The 23,359-nt window shown below is 39.9% G+C and overlaps 1 protein-coding gene across 19 annotated transcripts in view; it reads right to left on the bottom strand.

Moving 5' to 3' along the window:
• Positions 1 to 23,359, bottom strand: part of EFCAB2 (EF-hand calcium binding domain 2) — a 143,932-nt gene that overhangs the window by 112,191 nt on the left and 8,382 nt on the right. For 3 of the 19 annotated variants that reach the window (XM_059412555.1, XM_059412552.1, XM_059412558.1), the window contains exon 2: positions 2,261 to 2,366. The exons of 13 other annotated variants lie outside the window; for them this stretch is intronic. The gene's annotated coding sequence lies outside the window, so the exon portion shown is untranslated. Of the gene's footprint in view, positions 1 to 300; positions 460 to 2,260; positions 2,367 to 23,359 lie in introns of all 19 variants that reach the window. 3 more of the 19 variants (XM_059412551.1, XM_059412554.1, XM_059412553.1) reach the window with 2 other exon arrangements.

Genomic DNA, 23,359 nt, shown 5'->3' with positions numbered 1-23,359 from the left:
CAGTCCCTATACTATAAGGCCCCTGCGAGCATCAAATATCACGTGTAAAGTGCTTCATGCATAGTACTTGGCAATAACTTAAAAACATAGGCTATTTTTATTATGTTGAGAACTTGTAACTTGGAGATTACCTTTACTTTGTATCCTAAGATGGGAAAGATGGCTATCAGCTTCATTTGCATTACCGAGTGTGGGAAACAGGTTTGAAAAACCAGTGTAATACTTGTACTGTAGGTCAGACACAAGGTTCAGTGTGACATCTGTGATGATTTCATTTAAAAATTAAAATTCTGGGGATACCTGGGTGGCTCAGTCAGTTAAACAGCTGCCTTCGGCTCAGGTCATGATCCTGGCGTCCTGGGACGGAGCCCCATGTTGGTCTCCTTGTTCAATGGGAAGTGTGCTTCCCCTTCTGCCTCTCTCTCTGCCTGCTGCTCCCCCTGTTTCTGCTCTCTCTCCCTGACAAATAAATAAAAAAATTTTAATGTGATTAATATTAGAAAAAAAATAAAGTTCTAAAGTTGGACAAAACTGATTGCATCCCCCCAAAAAATACAAAATTTAAAATCAAAACGGATTGAATCCTCAAACTCTTTTTTTTTTTTTTTTTTTTAAGTAGGCTCCCCAGCCAGCATGGAGCCCAACACAGGACTTAAACTCCCAACCCTGTGACCCGAGATCAAGACCTGCATTGAGATCAAGAGCCTGATTTTTACCTGACTGGTCCACCCAGGCACCTTCAATACTCAAACTCTTAGGAAATGACCAAATTTGGTAATTTTGGTAGTTTTAGCAAATTACCGAATCTCCCTAAGTCTTAGTTGCCTCATCAACATATAATGTTGTGATAATAATAACAATGATAATAATACTAGCAGCTACCTTGCAAGTCTCTGTGAGGATAAGAGAGACAAGGCATATCCTGACTGTGGCTCATAGAAATGTTCATTAGATGGGAGCCGCTGTTTTCTTTCTCACAAAAATCATCTGAACTAGCTGTTAATAGCCTTACAGATGAGGTGACTGAGGCTTAGAAAGTCAGATAAGTGACTTGAAAAGTACCTAGCAAGGGGGATATTGAAGATTCAAGCACAAGTCCACATAGCTTCTTTTAACTACATTATGCTGCTTCTCATTGCTTTGAAAAAATTGCTTGGATTATAGATATCATATATAATAGAGTTGATATTTAAGATTTATATGTAATTCTTCATAAAAAGTTTTGAATCTCTGAAATGTTTATAAGTTTCCTAATACTTGTATATAGCTGTAAAAAAAAAGGCACAAAAAATTGTTCAACTTCACATTAAATAAATGGCACATAATAAAACAGGACTTGGGCATCCTAAATTTTTGCTTCCTTCTTTAGATAATTGCCCCAACTATGGTCAGTTTTATGGCCTATTTTCAATATGTTCCCCTCGCAGGGTCTTACAACTTAAAGGTCATGCAATGATACTGATGAGTCCTACCCAGAGAAGAAGGTTTGCAAACAAGTCTGAGTGTTATTTCTGCTTACCCAGCTTCAGGAAACATTTCGTAACAATAACGACAACAAACGAACCAAAAGCAGTAAAAATTTGATGCAAAACTTTAAAAAACAAAATAGGTTGATGTTCATTCTTTATTGAGACAACTTAGTGGGGAATAAAGCAATAAAAAGAAAAATAGCATGAGCAGAAAAAAATAAAATGAGGGACATACAGCCTGAATTGAAAACAGAAAAACAGAGGGGCGCCTGGGTGGCTCAGTCGGTGAAACCTGCCTTCGGCTCAGGTCAGGATCCCAGGGTCCTGGGATCGAGCCCCACGTCGGGCTCCTTGCTCGGCAGGGAGCCTGCTTCTCCCTCCCCTCCTCCTCCTCCTTCTCCTCCCCGCCTGCCTGCCTGCTGCACCCCCTGCTTGTGCTCCCTCGCTCTGTGTCAAATAAGTAAATAAAAATATTTAAAGAAAGAAAGAAAGAAAGAAAGAAAACAGAAAATGAGGGGAAGGAGTACATAAAATATACCAAAAAAGAGTACTTTTTTAGTCTACTAAAATGCAACCATTTGAGAGGTTCTTATACAATTATGATCCAAATCTAAAAGTCAGATTGAATCCTTGTGTCGTTTTAAACAATAGTACATCAAGATAAACTAAACCCCTCATGATATATTTATCATAAGCAGAAGACTTTGACTCAAGATATAAACAACTACAAAGGTACAAATTATTATAGAAACATTTTGTGAATTTAATGCGTAAAAGGCACTGAGGCTTACCACTTCACGTTGTGACCGACCACATCTGTTTGTCTAGCTTGTAACCCCTTCTCAGCCAAGTGACAGTGCGTATGTCCACTACAAATCTCTTCTCCGCAAACTCAGCCTATCGAAAACCAAAGTAATTTTCCATCAGATCCTCCATCCGTCTTCAGATGGAGGATCCTCTGACTTATAACTGCGTGTGGGCCATCTGTGCGTGCCTCTGGCTCGGGAACAGGTTGGCACACGACACTTTGTTGACTGATTACTCTGCCGCTGACCCATACTCTCATTCCTTTAATCCCTTTCTTGGACTCCATTTCAACCCAAAATCTGAGAAAGGACCAGCTTGCAAATAACATTCAGTATTTACTGAATGAAAGATGACCTTAGAGAGAGCAGAGGACAACGGAAGGGAAGCTGCATTTTAAAGGTCAGGCAAGAATGAAGAACATACGAAGCAGTATTTCTTGACCTGACTGAAACCTGCCATTGAGCACAGCTGTTTCTTTTAAGAATTTAGCAAGGAAAAAGAGGAAACTCACATAATTGAAAGACTGGCAAGACTATGAGGAAAAAAATAGAGATTTGAGAATATTTGTGGGCAGAAAGGAAGGATCAGTTGCGGCAGAAATCTAAAGATAAATGTTCTTATTGCTTGCAACCTGTACCCTCAACTTTATCCTTCACATTGCTGCCAAAGTGGGGTGCAAACCTGGGTATCTGAGACGTCAGTTTCCAGCTAAAATCCTTCAGACTCTGCCCCCACCCCTACAGGATGCGGTCAAAGACCCGGAGGAACACCAGATTGCCGTGGTCTGATCGGTGACTTGGCTCTGGACACCAGAGGCAGGACCAGGCCAGTCATCCGGCAAGCACCCAAGAACTTGATGACACTAGGGATCTCTAAGCTCTGCCCCTGGAAGTTTGGATTCAGTATCCCGGGCAGAGCCAGGCAGAGCCCCTCGGGAGATCTGATGACTGGCCAAGTTGGAGAACCACATGAGTCGAACAGGGTAGATTTAAGACCAGGCTTTGCAGCCAGAAAGAACCCAAACGAAATCCCTGCTCTAATGTTTATAGGCTAAGTGGCCCCTAAGAATCCAAGTTATTCTTCTTCTCTACAGTGGGAATCATACCTTATCACAGAATACTTAGAATGCGTATGTAAACACTCCATAAATGTTAACTGTTAAGAACTATTTAACACCTAACGGCTCATGCCGTCCACCTCCTCTTCAGTCCCTCCTTTGTTCCTGCTCCTGTCTCTGCCTGGTACTCTTCGCTCGTCTCTTCCCTGCTGACCTTAAACCTTGAAGATACTGCTCTTGACTCTAGGCTGAGTCAACCACCCCTCCTCTGGGATCCTTGAGCCCTGTGCTTGCTTCTCGTTGTTCATGCAATAATATTTATTGAGTACCAACTAGGTACCAGATGCTGAAGACACAGCAGAGAACAAAGGGATGTTAACACTCTAAAGGATAACCAGAAAGTAAACGACTTACACAAATAATTCTGATTATGAGCAAATAATTGCACTGCAACCAACTCTTTGTGTCTATTTTTCCCTATTAAATACTAACTCCTTCAAAACTGCATCAAATACATCTTTATATCTCTAGCATTCAAAGATTTCTGGCATAGATATTATTTAGTAATCTTAACAAAGAGACGGGGGGCATGTGGATGGCTCAATCAGTGCAGCGTATGACTCTTGATCTCGGGGTCATGGGTTTGAGCCCTATTTTGGGTGTAGAGATTACTTTAAAGAAATTTTTTTTAAAAAGAAAGAGAGGAAAGAAAGTCTTAATTACTGAAGAAAAGTCCTGGAGAAGACAAGCGTGAATGAGATCATGAATACAAATGAGAAAATTAGCCTTGAACAAGAGCAGGAACAGCCAGCTCTTTTACTAAAATAAAAAGGACAGCAGGAAAGGAGAGTGTGGAGGATATGTTTTAAAGGTAGAAGCAACAAGTTGAGAGGTCTGGGCCGTACGGCTACCATTTTTGAAATACAATGTAAGATCATCTACTGAGAATAAGGAGGCGGACATTGGAACAGACAGCTTTAAGCAGACAGCACCCCCCGACCCTGTCCCCAAGCCAGCAGGGGCTAAAGGAGACAACCATGGGTGTCTTCCCTTCCTCTTTTTCCTCCTCCTCTTCCCTTTCCTCCATTCCCCCCCCACACACTCCTCTTCTTTTCCTTCCTCTCCTTTTCATTCTTCACTTCTGTGGCACTCAGGATCCAAATATTTTTCCTGTTTGGGTGGACTCTGCTGGGTAGGTTAGCTGAATACAATGTCCTCTCACTAAGTAAGCTCAAGAGGCGAGATCTTCGCTCTCACAGTCTTCTGGTGCAACAGGCATGTGAACCAGGTTCAGCCAATCAGATGTTCTTGTGCACGATTTTGAATCTTAAGGAGGTAATATAAAAATGAGGGACAATTTTAATTACCTATGGGGCTGATGGAAGCAATAACAGCAAGAATTTAGTGGCAGTGGTCCGGGGCAGTGGTACCAGCAGTGGCATAGTAACTAGACTGCCCTTATAGCATTACTTTAGCTGTAGTAAAGAATGCTGAACCTTCTTGGTTCTTGCCTGTTTTGTGAGCTCCTTGTTATTGTCTGGTAAGTTCTTTTCTTCTTACATTAGCTAGAATCAGTTTTGCTTGATAAACTGTGAGTGGGAAAGAAGGAGAAGGATCAAGGAAACTAGAGATCTTGGTAAGATTCATGTATTTTATTACTTTTTTAGGGGGGAGGGGCAAAGGGAGAGGGAGAAAAAGGATCTTCAGCAGGCTCCATGCCCAGTGCAGAGCCCAACATGGGCTTGATCTCATAAGCCTGAGATCATGACCTGAGCCAACATCAAGAGTCAAACACATAACCAACTGAGCCACCCAGGTGCCCCAAAAGCAAGGATTTTATATGTAAGGAAGCAGAGCACCCCTGAAATCTAGGAGATCATAGCCAATCGATGGAAAGGAAGAGCAAAGATTTCAAAGTGGCTCATAAGATTTAGCCAGGAGAGTAGGATCTTGAAAAGGAGTGGGATTTAAGGTCATTGAGGTTGAAAAGAACAAGGAATTATGAAACTAGTGTGTTGGATGAGTGGTCTAGCTGGTCACTGAACCCACCCAGAATGATGGTGGAATTTGGGATGAAGAGAAAACTGCTCAGGAAGTACCAAAAGCTTTGCTCAACAAAGAGCAAGTTAGAGGGAGATGACAAATGACAGTGACAAAGAGAGGTGGGTAAGATGGGGTAAATTTCAAAGGAAAAGAATTTTTATATAAGAATGAAAGAGCAGGGGTGTCTGGGTGGCTCGGTTGGTTAAGTGTCAGACTCTTGGTTTCTGCTCAGGTCATGATCTCAGGCTCATGAGATTGAGTCCTGCTTTGGGCTCTGAACTAGGTGTGAAATTTGCTTGAGATTCTCTCTCTCTCTCTCTCCGTCTGCCCCTCTCTTGGCTTGTGCTATCTAAAAAATAATAAAAGAAAAAACACAAAAAAACAAAAAAAATCCAAAAATAAAATAAAATTAAGTAAATAGATAGATAGATAGATAGGCGAGCAGTAATTTGGAAGTAGAACTGGGCTGATTCAACTTATTACATGAAGACAAAAAGACATGGGAAAATGAACAGCCCTTACTCAAGATGGCACCAAAAGAAGTGGTGTTCCAGAAGAAATGCCAGGGTTAAATAAGAAAAAGAAATGAGGGGAATGTTCTAGAAAGAGTATTTGTAAAGAAGTTTGTTCAAATTAGACTAAATCTGAAGTTCCAAAGGACTCCATGGAAAGTGACGAGAAGAACATCGGGAGAAGGATGGGACAGGCCAGCTAAAGTAGTTCAGAGCCACATGGAGAAGGAACTACAAGAAAATATAATTGGCCAAAGACATCCCCATATGAAAGAGAAGTCACATAGCTACAGCTGAACATAAGTATCCTGAAGAAAATTTATGCTTAAAAACAAAAACAATAATCCTATGAAATATTTATCCACTCTCTTACCCAAGGCCCCGGGCTCCCAAGTCATTTATTCCCCCCAAACTTAGGTTAAAATCTATGTTCTCTGGTGAGTTCTCCAATAAGCTATTTGATCTCTTTAAGCTTCAACTGGAGGTAGCAGCTCCTTTCAGGGGCGTATATACAAGGTGAACAGCACATGATAGTCTCACACGATGCTTGGAACCTATAGGCACTGATAAGTAGTTGCTGGACTACGGAATTCCTAAAGGCAGGAGGAAGAGGGCAAACAAACTTTCCCATTATACTGGGGCTCATCATGTGACAATAGAAAATGGCAGATGTAATGGTACATCACTTTTGATGTTAGGCTCTTGTCTTACTGTCTACCTCTCTCTCTCTGTTCCCTTCTATCTCTATCTCTAATAATTAAATATCTATCTCTAATAACTAATAGATAACAGTAATAGTACAGAATTTGGGTATCTGCAAGTGAGATGCTACCAAAACAAACCCTAATAATTCAGGAGACGCTTTGGAGTCAGGTAGTGCTGGCCTTTGAGTAGGCTGTTAGAGCTTAAAGGCAAGTGAGAAAAATCACAGTGGCAACTACAAAGGGGGAGCGTTTTTATGAATTGCAGAAAAAATTCTTATTAACATGGAGAGTAGAAAACACACCCAATGAACCTAGTGGTCTAGGAATCTCTAGGAAAAGTATTGAAGGTGCTCCCTGGTCCTTTTTGGCTGCCTGTAATAAAATGCAAGAGGAGGAAGATAACCCAAAGGAAAACCTGTTAAATAAAAAGGAGCCAGGAATTGCTAGTTGTGAAAATTCCCTGCCTCTCCAGATGGCAATAGATGCTAAGATAAGAAATGGCTTCTGGGCAAAGATCGAATTTGGGGTGATGCCAGGAAAACACAGTCTAAACATGAAACAGAGTATTTGGTTATAAAATCCTTTGTTAAGACCTCAGAAAGATCAAACATAGTGTCTCGGGGCACCAAGCAAAATGGAAAAAAAAATTTTTTTTCAAGAGTTTGAAGGCGTATCCCACAGATCGTTTTGATCAAGCAGTAGGGTTTCATGCTTCTGTGTGAGCAAAGGCCCAATGGAGAGAATGGCTTGTCTCAAATAAAGTTGGGTATGGGTTTTTGTCTAAAGGACAAGATTCACAGGAGACCCAAGAAGATTCTAAGATTATTATATTTCTAGAGACAGCTCCAGCTTGGACCGACAGAGGATACACAGTACAAAATGAAAAAAAAAAAAAAAAAGTCTTTGGACTCCCCAAAATTCTATCAGCGGGAAACAGGTTTAGAAAGGTGGTCAGCTGAAAACATATACTAATTCTCATAAAGCACAGAGAGGGTAGACAGAACCCAGGCAGTAGAGCTAAAAGCCACCTAGAATCATTTGTGAACAGTAGAATGAAGTCCTGATCAAGACCCTTCCAACATTTGCCCAGTTGGCTTTTATGCATCAGTAACTCCTGTGTGCCTCCTATTCCCCCCACCCTCCACTTTTCTGGTAGAATTGTCTATGGAGGCTATCCCTCACCTACACTGCCATTGCACATTGGGTGGGAAGTGGCAAGTAACTTCTCTCTCTGGTTGACAGGTCTACTGCTCGAGAGAAGACATCAAGAGACAATACTTAAGTAGCCGCAGCCAAGGAACCTCATCCACACCAAGACTTAATTTAGACATGACATTCTGGACTTCTATCTCGTACTGTAATGGGATGAGTCTTTGGTGGGCCTTGATAGTCGGTAGGTGTACTCTGCATGTGGGAGGGAAGTGGATCATTGGGAGCCCGAGGGAAGACTGTGCTAGCTAGCCTCCTAGATGGTTCCCAATGACTCCGACCTCTTGGTATTCACTCTACTGCACAGTCACCTTCAATATTATATCAGTGTTAGTTTATGTCACCAATAAAATATGGCAAAAATAATGGTATGTCACTTCTGAAATTAGGTTATACAAAATATTGTGGCTTCTGTCTTGACCTGTATCCAGCTTTGTGTCTCTCAGCTGACTCTCTCTGCCAGATACCAGGTTGCAAGGGCATTTAAATGGCCTGTGGAGAGTCCCATGTATCAAGAAATTGAGGCCTCTGGCCAACAACCATTAAGGAACTGAGGCCTCCTGCCAACAGCCATGTCAGTGAGCCCCAGACTTGTAAGAAAATCTGAGCCAGAATCACCCACTAAAGCTACATCTGGAAACTGTGTGAAATGGTAAGTGTTTGGTGGCTTAAGCTTCTGGTTTGGGGGTAATTGGTTGCATGGTAACCATTAACTAATTCAAGGACTGTGTCAAACTCATTCCTTGATTTCTGTAATCCTAGTTGTTTAACAAATTTTGCTAAATCAGGTTAGTTTTCCTTTTCCTTTCCTCTCTCATCTGCCTTTGTCGCTTTCTCAAAATTATAAAGAATTCAAGGTTTGAAAAATTATTTTAGAAGTAGTATTTAAAAACATCTCCTCGCTAAACAAAGGCTTCATTGTGTTCTACTGTGGCTGTTGTCTACACTTTTATGGAAATGTGGTCCAAGAGAGCTCCAAAGTGAGCTGGGTAGGTTTCTGTCTTGTAATAGTTTGCTATTTTACTGTAAACAGCTTTTATAAATTACAGAAAGGTTTTCCTCGGTGAAAAAATTTTCAAGCCTAAAAAAAGTGTACAATCACAGACATGTCTATAAAAAGATGTCTGTCAACTACATTCTATGGTTTAGGAGAGAGCTTATTACAGTTTTCGGTTCCCCATCAGCTTTTCCTACCTCTGTTTTTTCTATGGTTTTTGAAACACACAGTCACAAGATGTGAATGGCCTTCTATGAAAACTAACCGATTTTTAACAATGTTCGTAACTTTCTTTACATTCTGCACCATGAAATCCAGGAGGGGGAAAAAACTCTTTCTTTTCTATAAACTACATGAAAATGACTTGAAAAACACCGAATGTGAAGAAGAAACACAGTTTCCTTATGGATTTCTGTTTACTGATTTTAAATCAATGTTAAAACGTTTACATAATTTTCCAGAAACTTGGAACATTAAGTTTAAGCAGCAGATAATAGGATAATGCTGACCAAACAGGCCCTGCCTCTTACTAGTCTATTTTGAGAACAATACCTCACAGAGTTGTTGTGAAGATAAATGTAATGATGCACATAGAAGGATTACCATTTAAAAAAGGAACCAATCATAAAGTTGGTTCACAGTCAACAAGCTCTCAATAGATGCAACCAGAATGATTACCAGGAAGACTAATACTAAAAAGAGATCATCCATTAAAAATTATTTTATTAACTCAACAAGAAGGAAACTAACAACCCAAGGTTAAAAATGGGCATTCTCAGGGTACCTGGGTGGCTCAGTCAGTTAGGTATCTGACGCTTGATTTTGACTCAGATCATGATCTTGGAATCCTGGGGACAAGCCCCGCATGGGGCTCCATGTACAGCAGGGGGTCTGCTTGAGGATTTCTCACTCTCTCCCTCTGTCTCTCAGCCCACTCTCTCTCTCGCTCACTTTCTCGCTAATAAATCAATCTTTGGGGGAAAAAATAGGTATTCTCACCACACGTGCACACACACATATGTTAAGGGGTAATGGTGTTCACTGACTAGATGAGAAATATCCTTTCACAATGCATACATATATCAAATCATCTCAATGTACACTTTAAATATCTTATCATTTTATTTGTCAACTATGCCTCACTAAAGCTGGGGTGGGGGAATGGGCAAAAGTTCTGAACAGAACCTCACCAGAGGAGATATACAGATGACAAATCAACATATGAAAAGATGCTCAACATCATATGTCCTTCAAGAACTGAAAATTAGGGGCGCCTGGGTGGCTTGGTCGTTAAGCATCTGCTTTTGGCTCAGGTCATGGTCCCGGGGTCCTGGGATCAAGCCCCACATCAGCCTCCCTGCTCAGCGGGGTACCTGCTTCTCCCTCTCCCCCTCCCCCTGCTTGTCTTCCCTCTCTCGCTGTGTCTCTCTCTGTCAAATAAATAAATAAAATCTTAAATTAAAAAAAGGAACTGAAAATTAAAACAACAATGAGATACCACTACTCACCTATTAGAAGAGCTAAAATTAAAAAAACTAGTAAAACCAAATGCTGGCAAAGATGTGAAGCAACAGGAAATCTCATCATTGCCTGTGAGAATGCAAAATGGTGTGGCCACTTTGCAAGACAATTTGGCAGTTTCTTACAATGGTTGACATAGTCTTAACATACATGACCTATCAGTCACACTCCTTGATATTTACCCACTTGAGTTGAAAACTTTGGTCCTCACAAAACCTACACTTGACTGCTTTAGAAGTTTTACTTATAATTGCCAAAACTTGGAAAGAACTAAGATATCTGTCAATAGGTGAATAGATAAACCGTGACCCATCCATGCATTATAATATTACTCAGGGATTAAAAAAGATCTATCAAGCCCTGAAAAGACATGTTGAAACACTACATATTGGTAGTAGCCAGTCTGAAAAGGCTATGTACTGTATAATTCCAATAATGTGACATTGTGGAAAATCAACATTATGGAGGCAGGAAAAAGATGAGTCGCTGTCAAGGATGTGAAGCAGAAGATAACAGAATATATGATGGAATTTTTTAGGGTGATGAAACTATTCTATATTCTACTACCCGAAAAGATATATGATATTGCATTTGTTAGAACCCACAGAACAAAGAGTGAACCTTAAGGTATGCCAATTAAAATGAAAATCATTTAGGAGGTCAAGCAGTCCCAAGTCCCAAGAAAATACCTGTATGACAAAATGTATGAAACAATCTCACTGAAGGAAAAGGCGGAGGGAAACGCTGACCTAAGTAACGTTGGAAATGAGCGGGATATGTAAGACTAAAGGCAAAAGGAACTGTGCATAAGCACTGTGTTCTAGTTAATAATGCTGTTTCCCACAGGGGTATGAGTTAACAATTTTGACCCTGCATAGGTACTGGAACTGAACAATAAAGTAAATGTTAGGTGTGTGGTGGGAGCCACGTTTCTCACTGCCAGAGTGGAAATTTACTGCTAAGCAATGGTAGGTTGGAATGATCCATGTCATCGTGGATTGGAGCTGGAGATATCATTATGAACTCACGTTCAGCTAAATGTTGATACTGATGACTACAGAGATAAATCTTTATAGATGTATGTATAGGCATAGGTTAGTGGGAACACGTATTTTATTGATCGGTCAGCAGAGAGCACCTAGAAGCTGTAACATTCCTGTAGCAGTGAGCAAGCCTAGTAACCACATGTTGGTTTCTAGTACCATTCTCCAAAAAAAAAAAAAGGAACTAGGCTCTTTGAGAAATGGCTGGTCCTAGGACTAGGGCAAAAAATAAAAAGGATGAGCCCAGAGTATCTTGTTGCCAGAAAATAAGAAAATACTTAAAAAAAAAAAAAAAGAAAGAAAGAAAGAAAGAAAAAGAAAGACAAACAATTCAGGGGTGCCTTCGTGGCTCAGCCGGTTCAGCTCCTGACTCTCGATTTCAGCTCAGGTCATGATCTCAGGCTCCTGGGATCAAGCCCCACATGGGGATCTGAGCTCAGTGGAGAGTCTGCTTGAGATATTCCCTCTCACTCTCACTCTGCCCCTTTATCCACTGGCCATCTCTCTCAAATACATAAATAAATCTTTTTTAAAAAATTACATTGATGGTACTATATCAAAAGGACAGAGGAGCCAACTGAAAGAGCTCCCAATAGCCAAAACTGGGACAGTCTGAGCAACAGAACAAAGTAGTACTGGATTATAACCCATAGTATAAAATAAATACCCATGAGTCTATACTGACATATATAGATGATCACGTAAGCAAATAAATGGAAGAGACAAATCTCTTGCACAGATTGATTCCAAATAATTTATTTAAATTCTCTACCCTCAAGGAGGCAGAGCATAACTCCCTACTCCTTCAGTATGAGCTTTGCATGGTGACTTCCTTCCAAAGGCTATAGTATGGGAAGGAGGGAAAAGAGTATCTTTACAGTGGAAAAACATGACAAACACTTACCTCAGCCAAATGATCCACGTAAACATCAACAGTGGCATAAACTGAGAGTCTGTACCTAGATGTAATGTTAGGGGAAATGGCACTTTACCTCTGTGATCTTCGTCCCCAAATCCCATAAACCTGATTTAGTCCTTAGAAAAAACATTAAACAAATTCCCATAGAGGGACATTCTAAAGGACCGCTAATCCTCAAAACTGTCAAAATGGTAATCAAAAACAAGAAGAGTCTAAGAAACTGCCAAGAGAAGCCTAGGGAGACAACTAACTGTATCATAGTATCCCAAATGGTATCTTGGAACAGGAAAAGGACATTAGGTAAAAATAAAGGAAACTTGAATAAAGTACAGGCCTTTAAAAAGAGATTTTATTCATTTATTTGTCAGAGAGAGTGAGAGCGAGAGAGAGAGAGCACAAGCAGGGGGAACAGAGGGCAGAGGGAGAAGCTAGTTCCCCACTCAGCAAGGAGCCCAATGTGGGACTTGATCCCAGCACCCTGGGATCATGACCTGAGCTGAAGGCAGATGCTTAACGACTAAGCCACCCAGGTGTCCATGGTAAGAAAAATATTGAAGGTGACTACGATAACACATAACATTTGTTGAGCACTGTTCTCAACAACAGTGCTCCTCATTTGTCAGGCACTGTTTTATTTGTTTTTGTTTTGTTTTGTTTTAAGTAATCTCTGTGCCCAGTGTGGGGCTCAAACTCACGACCCCAAGATCAAGAGTCACACGTTCCACCAACTGAGCCAGCCAGGTGCCCCTGTTTTGTTTTTGTTTTTGTTTTTTGTTTTTTGTTTTTTTTTACTAGGAATAAGCTGGATTCAGAAGAGTGCAAGCAGGTAAAACTACTTTACTTGGCTTAACGGACTGAGACACCCGGGCACCCTACAGTATAGGCTTTAGTTAATCTTAAAAAAACAAAAACAAACAAACTTTGTTAACACCTTACTTTTAACAAATTTGGGCACTGTTTCCAAATTGCAGCACAGTGTGGTTAAGATCATACACTCTAGAGCCAGACTGGGCTTAAAGAACAGATCCACCACTTATTAGCACTGTAACCTTTTGAAAACATTACCTAACTGCTCAGCTATTCTGTTTTTCTCACCTGTAAAAAAAACAGTATCTCATTTATTTATTTGTATATTTATCTCACAAGTTTATTTTGAAAGGTACTATCGGAACTCTAGTAATATTCAATCAAAGTTACCCATCATAATTTCTAAGTTTTTCTAATTTGGAAAAGTTGCTCAGTATCTCAGGAAAAGTAAGGTATACAGATTTGACTGAGAGAAACTAAGTTTTCTTTTTTTTTTAATTTAAATTCAATTAGCCCACATATAGTACATCATTAGTTTCAGAAATAGTGTTCAATAATTCAGCAGTCACATATAACAGTGATGCTTATCGCATCACATGCCCTCCTTAATGCCCATCACTCAGTACCCCATCTCCCCACCCACCTCCCCTTCTGCAAGGGAAGTTTGAGTCACACAGTCAAGAGACTCCTATGGTTTTTCTCCCTAATTTCTTCCTTCAGCTTTTGCTCCCTTCCCCTATAATCCTCTGCACTATTTCTTATATTCCACATGAGTGAAACTCTATAATTATCTTTTTCTGACTGACTTATTTCACCTAGCATAATATCCTCCAGTTTCATCCACATTGATGTAAATGGTAGGTATTCATCCTTTCTGATGACTGAGTAATATTCCGTTGTCTATATGAACCACATCTTCTTTATCCATTCATCTGCTGAAGGACATCTCAGCTCTTTCCACAGTCTGGCTATTGTGGACATTGCTGCTATGAATATTGGAGTACAGTTGCCCCTTCTTTCTGAACATCGGTACCTTTGGAATAAATACCCAGTAGTGCAATTGCTGGGTCATAGGGTAGCTCTATTTTTAACTTCTTGAGGAAAATCCATACTGTTTTCCAGAGTGGCTGCACTAGCTTGCATACCCACCAGCAGTGGAAGAAGGTTCCCCTTTCTCCACTTCCATGGAAAATTTGTTGCTTTTGTCTTGTTAACTTTAGCCATTCTAACTGGTGTAAAGTGATATCTCATTGTGGTTTGATTTGTATTTCCCTGATGCCAAGTGATACGGAGCATTTTTTCATGTGTCTGTTGGACATTTGTAGGTCTTCTTTGGAGAAATGTCTGTTCATGTCTTCTGCCCATTTCTTGACTGGATTATGTTTTTTGGGTGTTGAGTTTGTTAAGTTCCTTACAGATCTTAGACAGCAGCCCTTTATCTGATGTCATCTGCAAATATCTTCTCCCATTCCATAGGTTGCCTTTTAGTTTTGTTGACTGTTTCCTTTGCTGTGCAGAAGCTTTTTATCTTGATGAAGTCCCAATAGTTCATTTTTTCTTTTGTTTCTCTTGTCTTTGGAGACATACGTAGCAAGAAGATGCTGTAGCCAAGGTTGAAGAGGTTATTACCTGCCTGTGTTCTCCTCTATGATTTTGATGGATTCCCATCTCACATTTAGGTCTTTCATCCATTTTAAATTTATCTTTGTGTATGGTATAAGGAAATGGTCGTTTCATTTTTCTACATTTGACTGTCCAATTTTCCCAGTACCATTTACTGAAGGAATTGTCTTTTTTCCATTGAATATTCTTTCCTGCTTTGTTGAAGATTAGTTGACCATAGAGTTGAGGGTCCATATCTGGGCTCTCTATTCTGTTCCATTGATCTGTGTGTTTTTGTGCCAGTACCATGCTGTCTTGATGATCACAATTTGGTAATAATATAGGCATTGTGGTGCCCTCAGCTTTGGCTTTCTTTTTCAACATTCCCTTGGCTATTCGGAGTCTTTTCTGGTTCCACACAAATTTTAGTATTGTTTGTTCCAGCTCTGTGAAAGATATCAATGGTATTTTGATAGAAATTGCATTGAAAGTGTAGATTGCTCTGGGTAGCACAGACATTTTAACAATGTTTATTCTTGGGGCCTTGGTTAAGCATCTGCCTTCAGCTCAAGTCATGATCCCAGGGTCCTGGGATTGAGTCCCATAATTGGGATCCCTGATCAGTGGACAGTCTCCTTCTGCCTTTCCCTCTGCCCCTCCCCCAGCTCATGTTCACTCACTCTTACTCTCCAAATAAATGAATAAAATATTTTTTTAAAAAATGTTTATTCTTCCAATCCATGAGCATGGAATGTTTTTCCATCTCATTGTGTCTTCTTCGATTTCCTTCATAAGTGTTCTGTAGTTTTTAGAGTACAAATCCTTTACCTCTTTGGTTAGGTTTATTCCTAGGTATCTTATGAGTTATGGTATAATTGTAAATAGGACTGATTCCTTAACTGAGAGAAACTAAGCTTTCTATTATTCATTCACATGAAACATATATAGAAAGAGAAAACTGGCAAAATATTTAATTTCACACAGAATTATTATTAGTTTCCATGAAATCATAAACCATATTGGAACCTGTTGATATTTCACTAAAATACTATATATTATTATAGCAGTTACTATATAACACTATATATATTTTAATACTGTATTATTGTTTTGGGTTAAATAAATCATCTTTCTTCAAATAGTAAATAAAAGTGTATATTTTAGACTCCTTTAAAAATATGTTCTTTACAAGGGTGCCTAGATGGTTCAGTGGGTTAAGCCTCTGCCTTCGGCCCAGGTCATGATCTCAGGATCCTAGAATCAAGCCCCACATCGGGCTCTCTGCTCAGCGGGGAGCCTGCTTCTCCCTCTCTCTCTGCCTGACTCTTTGCTTACTTTTGATCTCTCTCTCTCTCTGTCAAATAAATAAACAAATAAATAAATGAATAAAATCTTTAAAAAAACGCTCTTTACATTTTTTAGTTGTTCCTACTCCATTAGGTCACACAAACACACAGAACACTTGTTTACTATAAAAAATGTAACTAAATTAATAAATATATCAATATAATATAAAATGCAATTTATTTGGTGAAATTCCAGTTAGAGGCAAGTTACATCATTACATAGCAATTCCTTTTTCTCCTTAATCCCATATTAGGTGCTCCCAACAAAAAGAAATGAAAGGCATCCAAATTGGTGAGGAAGAAGTAAAGCTGTCACTATTTGCAGATGACATAATCCTCTATATAAAGAAAACCCTAAAGACTCCACCAGAAAACTACTAGAACTCATAAATGAATTTAGTTGCAGGCTACAAGATCAATATGCAAAAATCTATTGCCTTTCTATACACTACCAAAGAAGCAACAGAAAGAGAAATTAAGAAAACCATCCCATTTACAATGCACCCAAACTAGTAAGATACCTAGGAATAAACCTAAGCAAAGGGGTTTCACCTGTACTCTGAAAACTATAAAACACTGATGAAAAAAATTAAAGAGGACACAAAAAATGGAAAGATATTCCATGCCCATGTTTTAGAAGAACAAATACTGTTAAAGGGTCTACATATGCAAAACAGCCTACATATTTAATGCAATCCCTATCCAAATACCAACAGCATTTTTCACAAAACTAGAACAAACAGTCCTTAAATTTGTAGGGAACCACAAAAGACCCTCACATAACAAAAACAATCTTGGAAAAGAAAAACAAAACTGGAGGTTATCACAATCTGAGTTCTGAAGTTATTACAATGCTGACATTATCAAAATAGTATGGTATTGGCACAAAAACAGACACATAGATCAATGGAACAGAACAGAGAGTCCAGAAATAAAACCATAATTATATGGTCAATTAATCTTCAACACAGGAGGAAAGAATATTCAATGGGAAAAAGACAGTTTCTCCAACTAATGGTGTTGGGAAAACTGGACAGCAAGCAAAAGAATGAAACCGGACTACCTTCTTCCACCATACACAAAAATAAACTCAGAATGGATTAAGGACCTAAATGTAAACCATAAAACCTAGAAACCATAAAAATCCTAGAAGAGAACACTGGGAGTAATTTCTCTGGCATTGGCTGTAGCCACATTTTTCTAGCTATGCCTCCTGAGGCAAAAGAAACAAAAGCAAAAATAAACTATTGGGACTTCATCAAAATAAAAAGCTTCTGCACTGTGAAGGAAGCAATCAACAAAACTAAAAGACAACTTAGTGAATGGGAAAAGATATTTGCAAATGACATATCTGATAAACAGTATCCAAAATATATAAAGAACTGATACCACTCAACACCCCAAAAAATAGAATCCAATTAAATATGGGCTGAACACATGAACAAATATTTCTCCAAAGAAGACTAACAGACCTATGAAAAGATGCTCAACATCATTCATCATCAGGGAAATGCAAATCAAAACCACAATGACCACATCTGTCAGAACAGCTAAAATTAACAACACAAGAAACAACAGGTGTTGGCAAGGATGTGGAGCAAAAGGAACCCTTGCGTGCTGCTGGTGGGAATGCAGGCTCGTGCAGTCACTCTGGAAAACAGTATCAGTGCTCTTTAAAAAGTTAAAAATAGAGCTACCCTACAACACAGCAATCACACTACTGGGTATTTACCCAAATAATACAGAAACACTAATTCCAAGGGAGACATGCACCCCTATGTTTACGGCAGCATTGTTTATAATAGGCAAACTACAGAAGTAGCCCAAGTGTCCAACGATAAATGAATAAAGATGTGGGTGCGTGTGTATATACAATGGTGTGTATATATAATGGAACATTATTCTACCATTAAAAAGCATGAAATCTTGCTATTTGCAACAACATAGATGGAGCTAGAGAATGTGACGCTAAACAAAATAAGTCAGAAAGACAAATACCATGATTTCACTCACATGGAGCACAGGGTGATGTATGGAAGTGTTGAATCGCTATATTGTACACCTGAATCCAATACAACACTGTATATTAAGTATACTGGAATTAAAGTTTAAAAATTAATTTTAAAAAATTCCATATTAGATACTACCAAACCCAACAATTTGACATTATATTTGCCTTTCAGCAATGGGAACACGAAGGCTAAAAATTAGCTCTCATACCAAATTAAAATCAAACCATAAAAAGAGGGGGGCCTGGGTGGCTCGGTGGGTTAAGCTGCTGCCCTCAGCTCAGGTCATGATCTCAGGATCCTGCGATCGAGCCCCGCATCGGGCTCTCTGCTCAGCGGGGAGCCTGCTTCCCCCTCTCTCTCTCTCTCTGCTTGCCTCTCTGCCTGCTTGTCATCTCTCTCTGTCAAATAAATAAATAAAATCTTTAAGAAAAAACAAAACATAAAAAGAAAAAAGTTACACTTAATTTCAAAAGAAGAAACTAATGATAATAAATACAGAAGGAGCTGTCATAACCAAAATAAAAGTCACATCACCTACGGTTATAGAGCAGAGCATTTTGTTTGTTTAAACAAAGTAGGGCTTGAACTCATGACCCCAAGATCAAGTGTCACACATTCTTACGACTGAGCCAGCCAGGCATCTCTACAGAGTGGAATTTTAAACAAATAGTACAGCTTAGTTCTTTCCTAAACCCAAGACATCTTATACATATTTAAATATTTAACCAGGTGCTCAAAACCCCTCCTAGGAAATTAACATGAAATAATAAGTCCCAAGAGGAATCCTTCCCTTGAGAACTGTATAAAACATACAGCAAAGAAGGTAAAGAAATGCCCCTAAGGTTAATTAACAAGAAGTACAAATAACACTATTGTTCTGTTTGTCTCAAGTACCGCCAGTACCTATTCCAAAGATACTCTGTTTTTAAAAAGTCAAGAACCCAATTCGTTTTGTATTTTGTTTTTTGGTTTTTCTTTTTTTGGAGGAGGGGAGGGAGTAGTTATTAATGAATTCTTATTTTATAATCAACTTGATCCAAAGACACTGTACCACTAAAACACCAGGCTTAAAACTGCATACCATATTTACTCAACTAGCTTTCATTCATGCTTTCATTTAGCAAATTTTCAGCTTTTTTTTTAAGATTTTATTTATTTATTTGAGAGAGACAGAGAGCAGGAGCAGGGGCAGGAGGGTGCAGAGGGAGAGGGAGAAGCAGACTCCCCCACTGATCAGGGAGCCTGACATGGGGCTTGATCCCAGGACTCTGGGATCATGACCTGAGCTGAAGGCAGACATGGAGCCGACTGAGCCTCCCAGGAGCCCCTGGTTCAAGACAACAGGCTTGAACAAAAATATTTGTTCATGTGTTTATAAAAACATAAACCGAATGTGTTATCTCCCTGTTTAAAATGCTGCGATGGCTTCCTTTTCCTCTTTAATAGAGGTCAGCACCACTCCCCTCCAACTTGGTCATCAAACAGGCCTGACCTCTGCTTACTCTGCCAACCTCAGTTCCCATCACTCCTCACCACGTCACTCCATTCCAGCTACCCTGGCCCTCATTCAATGCCTCAGATAAGCCAGGCTCCTTTGCTGCTTCGGCCTTCTGAATTTGCTTTGCTTCCACTGAACAATAGTAAGAGGGAGGGCTACACTCAATGCCCCTGAAGAAAAAATTAAGTGTCCCTCCTCTGAAACCCTGAACTTTTTGGAAGTACTTATCCAAAATGTGGTTAAATAATTATGTTCTTATGGCTCTCTCCTCTACAGTAATATCATCTCTAATCTAATTCTTCCCCCAATGTAGAGCACAGTGCCCGGCATGGCAGGTAATGACGGATAACCTGTGCACTGCTCTTGCTAACACGTGATGCTCTCTGCTACCTGCTTTGCCACCATATGAGGAAGGTTCCACTATATTCAGTGGACTTGTGAAGAAATTAGAATAGAGGGCACCTGGGTGGCTCAGTGGGTTAAAGCCTCTGCCTTCGGCTCAGGTCATGATCCCAGGGTGCTGGGATCGAGCCCCACATTGGGCTCTCTGCTCTGTGGGGAGCCTGCTTCCTCCTCTCTCTCTGCCTGCCTCTCTGCCTACTTGTGATCTCTGTCAAATAAATAAATAAAATATTTTTTAAAAAGAAAGAAAGAAATTAGAATAGATCAGTACCTACCCTGAAGTTACCCAGCTCTTAAGTGGCAGAGCTGGAATTTGAGTCAGTAAAGATTTACTATAGACTTCATGGTTTTGCCTGTTTTTAGAGATTTATCCATTCATTTTGAGAGACAGAAAGCGCAAGCTGGGCAAGGAGAGGAGGAGAGAGAGAGAATCTCAAGCAGACTCCCTACAGAATGCAAAGCCCAACTTTGGACTCAATCCCATGACCCATGAGACCACATCCTGAGCCAAAATCAAGCAACTTAGCCACTCAGATGTCCCATTTGTTTGCTTTTAAGTAGGCTCCATACCCAGGGTGGAGCCCAACACCAGGCTTGAACTCATGGCCCTGAGACCAATACCTGAGCTGAGATCAAGAGTCGTGCGCTCAACTGACTGAGCCACCCAGGTGCCACTAGATTTCATATTCTTAACCATGAAGCAACAATTTGTTAAATGAAGCCCATGCTGGGGAAACACGTGCACAGGTCCACCACTGCTGTGATGGGAACAACCAACTGTTCATTATGACAAAGGGTCGAATGCACGAAGGGTTGTGCCAAACAGGAGATCAGAAACGGACCTGGAGAAACAAAACATCCTAGTCTGCTCTGTTGAAGTTTAGTCCATCCTAAATCAACGGGAAAACAGTATAGGGTCTTAGAAGATTTATAACCAGATAACCAGATTTTCAGTATGAGAAATGGAGTAAACCATTTCAGAGCCTTCCACAATCTGGTAGATAGAGATAAATATATATGTGTCAGGAAATTGAGAGAATTTCTATTTTAGGGCTTGTATCTTCTCTCCCATATACGAAACAAAAGAGCTACAGAGTGAATAGGGAGGTAGGTGAGGGGATTAGAGAGATGACATCATGAAGTCATGCTGACGACCCAAACTCCTTCTGAAGCAAGCAGGGCCGGGATAGACAAAGACTGATGGACTGCTCTAGATGAGAGACTAGAGGCCCGAGACTAAAATTTAAGATGTCAGAGGTACCACCATTCTAGATTAGGGCATCTCTGGTTTAGCTACGGAAGTGGGTCGCCAAATTGTAACAGATCAAAGTCATTGAAACCGAGGCCATATTTGAGATAACTTCCCTCGCATTTGATTACATCCCAGTTTCATATGAAATTTCATTTTATTTACTGATTTCACTTGAAGTTTTTTAAACTCTGGATTCCCTTTCACTTTTCGTTTGAAGTTTCTAGTACTTGAACTACTTATAATGTAATCATCAGCGCAAATCTGAGAATTTCAAATCCCCATCTGTAGGACAACCTACTCAACATACTACCACTTTTCAGGTTTATTATCTTGGGTCCTACTCAAAAGATTTTTATCTAGGTGACAATACTTGAGTTTCACACCAATTTTAATAATATTTCAGCTACTGTACCAAACATGGTAATAATAATAATGATGGTCTATCACCCACTACCATCCACAGGGCTGGCATCCCTAAAACCTGTCTCTCTGATTTGAGGCCATCAGGGAGAGGCACCTGGCTGGCCCAGTTGGTTAAATATCTGAATCTTGATTTCTGCTCAGGTCATGATCTCAGGATCATGAGATCGGATCCCGTGCCTGGCCCTGTGCTGAGCAGGGAGCCTGCTTAAGATTTCCTCTCTCCCTTTCCCTTTGCCCCTCCCCACCTCTCTAAAAAAATATAATAATAATCAGAGTCTCCTGAATGGGTGGAAGGGAAGGGATCACCTGGTTTTTCCAAGGAATGAGAGACCCAACCACTTGCCTAGGACTTCAATCCAAACCACCCAGAATTAGCCTCACACACGCCTTCAGATGGTTGCTGCGTCAATCCTGAGGGTTGTACAGGGTTGTACAGCTCCACTTGGTTTGTTCCTTTTTGGCTCCTTTCTCTACAGACTTTTCTTTCCTTTGTTTCTGCTAGGCTAATGGCCACCCGTCCACCCATTTAAAAATTATGCCCTCTCCTAATCTTTCTATTCTCTTCTCTTAATGTCTTTTTACAAACTGCTGCTATCTCCTCTCCCCCTCTCCCTGCCCTTGTAACGTCTAAGGCCTTTTTTAATTCCTTCACTGTCATTCTAGTTGGGTTTCAAGAAGGATAAAAATAAACATGTGTGCTCAATCACCATGGTGAAGCAGATGTGTCATTCTAGTTTTTTATGAGGTTAGATTAAATGTTTCCAGTCTGAGTGCCTCTCCAAACCTAATGGGGGTAGCTCTGAGCTATTTTTAATGTTTTTTAAAGGTTAACTGAAAAATACATTTATCCATAATGAGACCATGAAGGGTGACATTACATTTCTTTACTCCATGTGTTACTCCTGGTTCACTCATTCATTCAATGTTTTCACAGGGACTACTATAACCTCCACACTGTCCCAAATTCCAGGCATTCAGCTGTAAATGAAACAAAGTCTCTTGATTTCATGGAGTTTCTACTGTAATAGGATAAACAACTAAGCAACTATGTGTCTTATACTGATCATGAACTCTGGCAATTATGTGCCTTTGATTACAAAAAATTGAAAAAGAATTAATGTAATTAGTGTAAGAGGATCACAAGGCACTCACAGAATTTAGAAATTAGATCACCCTGTGTTAGTACCTAGTAAGAACCAACAGGGGTGAGATTAAGTGAAATTATTTTTCCAAAGCGGGAAGAGGATGGGGATCAAAGCTGGGTCAAAAGATCTTTGTGGACCAACACTAACTGCAGCATTATTTACAGCACGGGAAATGTGGAAACAATCGAAACAGCCTACAGTCGGGGAAAGCTTAACTCACATGTTCCATAAACAACGATGCACGCAGCTATAACACGATGTGTGTGAGAGACACTTAGGGCATGAGAAAGCACTCATTAATAGTGCTTAAAGTGGAAAAGTTAGATATAAAACTATATACAATACCAACTATATGAAACCAACGAAAAACAAATCTGCCGAGAAAAAAAATACGTTAAAATGGCAAACTTTATTCTAGATTGTGGATCAATGGTTTTTAACAGCATCCTCATCCTATGGTGACTTGTTAGAAACACAAATTCTCACACAAATTCGGGCCTGAGAGCTTAGCAATCTATGTTTCAACAAACCCTCTGGGTGATTCTGACCTCACTGCAGTCTGGGTACTGCTCTAGATAATGAGATGATGGG

The sequence above is a fragment of the Mustela nigripes genome, chromosome 10 (genome assembly GCF_022355385.1).
Source record: "Mustela nigripes isolate SB6536 chromosome 10, MUSNIG.SB6536, whole genome shotgun sequence".
NCBI classification, from domain to species: Eukaryota; Metazoa; Chordata; class Mammalia; order Carnivora; family Mustelidae; genus Mustela; species Mustela nigripes.
This window is presented reverse-complemented; position numbering and strand designations above follow the sequence as displayed.